Source organism: Colossoma macropomum, unplaced genomic scaffold (assembly GCF_904425465.1).
Source record: "Colossoma macropomum unplaced genomic scaffold, Colossoma_macropomum, whole genome shotgun sequence".
Lineage (NCBI taxonomy): Eukaryota > Metazoa > Chordata > Actinopteri > Characiformes > Serrasalmidae > Colossoma > Colossoma macropomum.
Window position 1 is genome coordinate 17,561 of NW_023495967.1, and position 7,161 is coordinate 24,721.

Below are 7,161 nucleotides of genomic sequence, written 5' to 3' on the forward strand. Positions count from 1 at the left end.
ATCTTTTAGTCCTTGTCAAGGTCCCTAAACTATGAATCTATTAGTACTAGTCATGGTCCCTAAACTGTGGATCTTTTAGTCCCAGTCATGGTCCCAAAACTATGGATCATTTAGTCGTAGTCATAGTCCCTAAACTGTGGATCTTTTAGTCTTAGTCATGGTCCCTAAACTGTGAATCTTTTAGTCCTAGTCATGGTCCCTGAACTATGAATCTTTTAGTCCTAGTCATGATCCCTAAACTGTGGATCTTTTGGTTCTAGTCTTGGTCCCTAATCTGTGGATCTTTTAGTCCTAGTCTTGGTCATTAATCTGTGCATCTTTTAGTCCTAGTCTTGGTCCCTAAACTGTGAATCTTTTAGTCCTAGTCATGGTCACTAAACTATTAAAGGTTTTTTTTTATAGAGAACCCAACAAGTCTTTGTCCCAAGACGTTCTTCTGGACAGAAGAACGACATAAACTGTGGTGATGAAGGCAGGCAGGTGTTATATCCCAGACCGGTGCAGGAACAGATGGATGACGGATATAATTCAATGGAGGACAGGATGGTTCCTCTCTGACCATGGACAGAGACGCTGATGGAGGAAGAGAGAGACATGGAGGTGAAACGAGAGCGAAGAGACCCCACAGATGGCAGCATGACCTGAGAGAGACAGAGAGAAGAACAAATGGAGAAACACAAAAAGTGGAAGAAGAAATCTGTGGGTGGTCGTTAACACTGAAATACACTGAAAAACTTGCACTCGCACACACCACTGAAACACTCACACACACCACTGAAACATGGCGTGTGAGTGTTTCAGTGGCGTGTGCGAGTGTTTCAGTGGTGTGTGCGAGTGTTTCATTGGTGTGTGCAAGTGTTTCAGCGGTATGTGCGAGTGTTTCAGTAGTGTGTGTGTGAGTGTTTCAGGGGTGTGTGCGAATGTCCAGTGGTGTGTGCGAGTGTTTCAGTGGCATGTGCGAGTGTTTCAGTGGTGTGTGTGAGTGTTTCAGTGGTGTGTGTGAGTGTTTCAGTGGTGTGTGTGAGTGTTTCAGCGGCATGTGTGAATGTTTCAGGGTCGTGTGCGAGTGTTTCAGGGTCGTGTGCGAGTGTTTCAGCGGCATGTGTGAATGTTTCAGGGTCGTGTGCGAGTGTTTCAATGGTGTGTGCGAGTGTTTCAATGGCATGTGCAGGTGTTTCAATGGTGTGTGCGAGTGTTTTAGTGGTGTGTGTGAGTGTTTCAGGGGTGTGTTCGAGTGTTTCAGTGGCATGTGTGAGTGTTTCAGTGGCATGTGCGAGTGTTTCAGTGGCGTATGCGAGTGTTTTAGCGGTGTGTGAATGTTTCAGTGGTGTGTGTGAGTGTTTCAGGGGTGGGTGCGAATGTCCAGTGGTGTGTGCAAGTGTTTCATTGGTGTGTGTGTGTGTTTCAATGGTGTGTGCGAGTGTTTCATTGGTGTGTGCGAGTGTTTCATTGGTGTGTGCGAGTGTTTCAGCGGCATGTGTGAGTATTTCAGGGTCGTGTGCGAGTGTTTCAGCAGCGTTTGCAAGTGTTTCAGTGGTGTGTGCGTTTCAATGGTGTGTTCGAGTGTTTCAATGGTGTGTGCGAGTGTTTCAATGGTGTGTGCGAGTGTTTCAATGGAATGTGCAGGTGTTTCAATGGTGTGTGCGAGTGTTTCAGTGGCATGTCCAAGTGTTTCAGTGGTGTGTGTGAGTATTCCAGGGGTGTGTTCGAGTGTTTCAGTGGCATGTGTGAGTGTTTCAGTGGCCTGTGCGAGTGTTTTAGTGGTGTGTGAATGTTTTAGTGTATTTCACCCTAAACGGCCACCCATAGACAGCACACACACAAACACACAAAATGACACACAGAAAAAAGAACTGACCCTAATACACACAGAATTACACACATTTAAAAAGAAGAAATCATACACAGAAAAACAAGACACACACACAAAATAACACACTCACACAATCATAAACTAATCAAATTAACCTTTGCCCCACCTGTTTTTCCCACTTTTTACTATAACACTTTATACTAACAATGTTTACTATCCGGTGTCGACCAGAGGAGGATGGGTTCCCCTTCTGAGTCTTGGTTCCTCTCAAGGTTTCTTCCTCTTGCTCTTAGGGAGTTTTTCCTTGCCACTGTCGCCACTGGCTTGCTCATGGGGGTTTGGACCCGGATTTTCTTTCTATTTCCTTTTCTTTCTGTAATGCTGATTTTTCTTTAAAGGTGCTTTGTGACAACACCTGTTGTAAAAAGCGCTATATAAATAAACTTTGCTTGCTTGCTTGCACACACACACACACACACACATACACACACACACACACACACACAAGCATCAACAAAAAAATAAAATATTAAAATATCTTGCAGTCTTGCAGCCTGTTTATTCTTTATTGTTACTGTAATCCATTTTTCAGATATTTTATTGAATAACCTGCTGAGAGAATACAGGGTTTATTAGAGTTGTTATTTATTTAAAGGGTCCATATCATAAAAAAGCTTTTTCCTCACTTTTGAAAAATGAAATAGTTCAATGTTGTATAAACACTCCTGCAATTTCAAAAGTCCAGCAGTCCATACAGTCCAAATATGTAAAATAAGCCGCAATCTATTCATGTATGTATCCACCTATTCTGCCTACAGCAGTTTAGCCCCACCCACTCAAAACTGAATCGAAATGGTTTTTGAACAATGCAGGACAACCAATCACAACAGAGCTTACATATAGATATCAGTATTGAAGGCACTGTAACAAAAACAGCCTGTTTAATTGCAAGGAATAAGGAGAGGCTGGAAAATGGTCATGAAGAAATGAATTATGTAGAATATTTAAGAACAAAATCAAACCTCAGATTGTTTATCAGAAAAACGTTGACCGATCACATGATCGGTATGTTCCAGTGAAGGGAAACCTTAATGCTTCAGCAGAACAAGACATTTAGGACAATTTTATGCTTCCACCTTTGTGTAAACAGTTTGGGGAAGAACCTTTTCTGTTCCAGCATGACTGAGTCCCAGTGCACAAAGCAGCTCCATAAAGGCATGGCTGGGTGAGTTTGGTGTGGAAGAACAACATCAGTGTCTGACCTCACAAATGCTCTTCTGGATGAATGGGCAAAAATTCCCACCGAAACACTCCAAAGTCTTGCAGGAAGCTTCCCAGAAGAGTGGAAGCTGTTATGGCTGCAAAGGCTGACCAACTCCATATTAATGCCTATGGATTTAGAATGAGATGTTATAAAAGCTCCTGTAGGTGTGATGTGTAGGTGTCCCAATATTTCTGTCCAAATAGTGTATATATTATTCCAATGTATACATGTTATATTGAGGAATGACAACAAATTGCTTGTGTTCAGAAAAAGGCATACCTTTCTCTTGTGTGGCCCTTTGTCTCCTTCGCTTTTCCATTGCTGTGATGCAAACTTCTCTTATTTTCTTTGCCATCTTTGATAAGGTGGTAGAGCTCCCTGCTATACCATCCGCCATCATGTCAACCTGCCTCAGTCGCAAACCCTGTGAGAATCTTGCAACACAAAACATACAGTAGGCTGTAACTCTTCATTGTAGATTTAGCAAGAATGGGCTTTTCAAATTCTGACTAACGTATATGGACTCAGACGGTTGTCTCAGACATTTTGAAAAATATTCGTTCTTGTTGTTTGCTTGTCAGAATTATGCTGTCATTGTGTTGTTCCTAACCTGTAAATGAATTTCACCCACTCAAAGGGAGGAATTTTTGAATGGCTGAATATGGACTTATGCCTAACAGCTTTTGTACTACTCTGGTTCCTGTGGGATGTCCGCTGACATGCCACACATCAGTTATGAAATGTACTGAAACACATAAATTAATAAATGTACACAGCTTACATGAGGTTTGTGTTTCAATAATGTCAGTATTTTTCCAAGGTTGTTCATTTAATATGAATCAATGTAATCCAAGATCTAGCTTGCAGCTTTCTTCCTACGATTAAACCATGCACTTTAACATGTGGTACTGATTTATATTTGTAGTAAATGAAATAAACTTGTCAATTAACAAAAAATATCTAAAAAGCCTATTAAACAGGACCAGGTAACCTAATGAACCTAATTAAGAGAAGGAGAGTGTAATGTTTTAAAAATATTCTAAAATAGCCTATTCTATATGTATTACATATTAAAAAGAATCCATAATGACAAAAAAGGACAAACTAAATTCATGCTTGTTTCAGTTTTAAAGTTATCTTACCATGCATAGGAGTCTACACATTTTCTGCGTTTTAATTTCATTTTGTGCCCACAGATGTTGCATTTCATTTTTTTCTGTAGTAAACCATCTTTCTGAAGCCTTTATCAGTTTGAACTGTGTTTTCTTTAATTTACCTCTTTCAGTTAACTTTCCAAACTCGTTCACTGAACCGGCCATAACCACTGCTGCTTCTTGAAATGAACTGATTCTGAAAACGGGTGGAGTGTTCGGAATTTGGCGCCGAATTCAGTTAATTGGCTACTTTGAATCTGAGACCTGTATGGGCAATGCCTCGTAAAATCGAACACTCAGAGACATTTTACAAGAAACTGTTCTAGTTTTGAGGAAAAGTGTCCTGGCAGAGATGGGAGGAAAGCGGCTATATTTAAAGCTTAAAGCAGAGTGAAGTAAGTCTGCATTTTCATTTATATTTTTTAGCCTATACTGGGACATTATCACATACTGGACATACTGGGCATTAAATGTTGTGGCTCCCAAGGTGGTTTGTTTTCTGTTGAAAGGACAAAATGTCTCTTCTTATCATTTGGGCTGTGACTCCTTATCTAACCTGGCTTTTTTAATGCAAAGGGAGCCGGTTGGATTTCTCACTCGTCCAGTAGTGTTTTTGTTATGTGCCGCCACAGACTGTCCGGGCGCTGCACTTACCCACTTCCAAGTTCTGCCCTTTGCGTTCCGTCAACATTACTTTATAAATTAAACATTTAGAAAATCGATTTTTAGAGAATCGTTCACATCCGCATCGCGATGCATCTAAGAATTGAATTCACTGAAAAAAGTGAAACAACCATGTCATTTATTTAAAGTGTATTTTTATATTGGTCTAATTGACAATCATGATTTCCTGTTCAAACCTGTTTTGTTCAGTTTGCCCAAAAGCAAATAACATTCCCCCCCAAAAAACTTAATAATTATACTGAAATAATATTTTTACTTCAAGCCAGACGTTTTGATGTCACGTGACCGCATGACGTCATGACAGATCACTCCTCGTCGAGTTTTGCTGTCCGCCATTACTTCGCTCAGAAAGTGCAGCTTTTCTGTTGTAGACGACTCTTCAAGGTAAGGATTCGAAAGTCTGCTTTTTTTTTAAGAAGAATATGTGCTGTACATGTAAAATTATGGTTAGTAGCAGGATAGACAGCTGATTGGTACTTTACAGACTGTCTTTGCGTTTTGCTTGCGAGTTAGCTTGTTAGCTAGCTAACGCTAGCTAAACAAGGTTAATTTAAAAAAAAAAGTAATGATAGCTAGCTACAAATTTGTAGGCTTCCCAAGATTACAGTGCCTACTTTCCTTATAATATAACAGTTGAAACTCGACTTTCGCTGGTTTAACTTCGCAGATTTAGCTACGGGTTTGCTGTCAATAATTAAATGTGATTTTTAGGAGCGACCTACTGCAGACGATCTCAAAACGCGTTGACTGGAAACGCAGCATTAGCTAGCTAAAGGAAGCAAAAAAGGTTTGGTGAGTCATAAATGGGTACATTTTATGTATTATGAAGTAAATGCGTTTAGTTCCAAAATGAACAACTGTGAACATTTGCATGTATGTTTAAATAGGAAACACATCAAGTCTGTCCTTCCCCCCATTTCTGTCCATCCACTTTCAACAGAATTAAAGTCGGTTAGATCCTTAATACAAACTATGCAAATGTCTTCTCAGTGTCACCAAGTAGTTCTATTTTTTGATCAACAGTTTTTTGCCAATCGCTAGTCTAAACGTTAATGATAAACATTTCAGGGCCATAAATGACCCTCTAGTAAAGGTTTAGCCCCCCACCAATCTGTGAATTTCTAGTGACACCCATGTTTTAAACTTTTTACATACAGTCATAGGCATTCTCCTTACTGAGTCTTCTTCTGACTGCTTCTAGTGAGTCTGGTCTTTCTTGCAGCTGCTTGTTTCTCTCACATAGAAGTCTCTCCTTCTCAAGCTGTTTGTCTTTTTCACTCATTTCAGTTTTCTGTTGTTCCAGTAGGATCATCATCTCCTGTAGTTTGCTGCTCTTGTCCTGCAGTTCCTTTCTCAGAGTCTCCAGCTGCTTTTTACTGTTTTTAATTTGTTTGTTTTTCTCTTCTAAAATCTTATTTCTCTCCTCTAGTTGCTTTTTGTTTTCTTTCTCCATCTCTGAGAGGCTTTTTTTTCAGTATTTCTAACTCTTGGTCTTTTTCATTCATCCTACTATCAAACTCTTTCTGTTAAGTTTCTGAGTGTTAAGTGACCCTTATTAGTTTAGTTAGAAATTTCACCTCTGCATTTTGACCCATCCGTGCAGTGAAACACCACATACACACTAGTGAACACTAGGGGGCAGTGAGCATCAAACAGCAGGAGCCCCTAAAGGGAAATCAAGGGTGCTGATGTAATTGGAATTTTAATTTCAAGTGTTCAATGAAATCCTCTTTGGGAATGGGGTACACTTCAAAATATGAATGGGCGTTTATCCGTTAGAAGTAGATACAGAACTGAATAGCGCCATCCTTGTTAAGTGTGCAATGATTTTCTTCTCACCGGTCAGCAGAGCAGATTCTTCAATTTTCATTCTCTCCTCTTCTGTCGATTTTCTGTCACTCTGTAGAACAGAATAAAACAGTGTTCATGTTGATGTTGTACTGTATGTCATATGAACAAAAATGCAAAACACTCGCTCCTTATAAAAAATAAAGCGTCATTATGTTTTGGGCAGCATGAAATTCCGCAGAATTCAAGAGCAAATAAAAAGAAAGAGGATTTCAAAGGTGCATCTGATGATATCATTTTACATTTACATGTTTGGCTCTAATTCAGAGCAACATACGATTCGCAGACGTAGGCGAACATAGCATTAGGGGTCGTGGCCAAGGACTCTTACTGGTTTATCATGGTGCACTTGTACAGGCAGTAGATTGAACCCCAATCTAACACATGGGGGCAGTGAG

General features: G+C 39.9%; 1 long non-coding RNA gene across 1 annotated transcript; it reads right to left on the reverse strand.

The window, feature by feature from the left end:
• Positions 1 to 3,039: 3,039 nt before the first annotated feature.
• On the reverse strand, positions 3,040 to 6,825 carry LOC118803852. The gene is made up of 3 exons (XR_005006931.1): positions 6,755 to 6,825; positions 3,357 to 3,511; positions 3,040 to 3,202 (listed from the first exon to the last, which is right to left on the reverse strand). It is a non-coding gene; the product is annotated as an uncharacterized LOC118803852 (long non-coding RNA).
• Between the last annotated feature and the right edge of the window lie 336 nt (positions 6,826 to 7,161).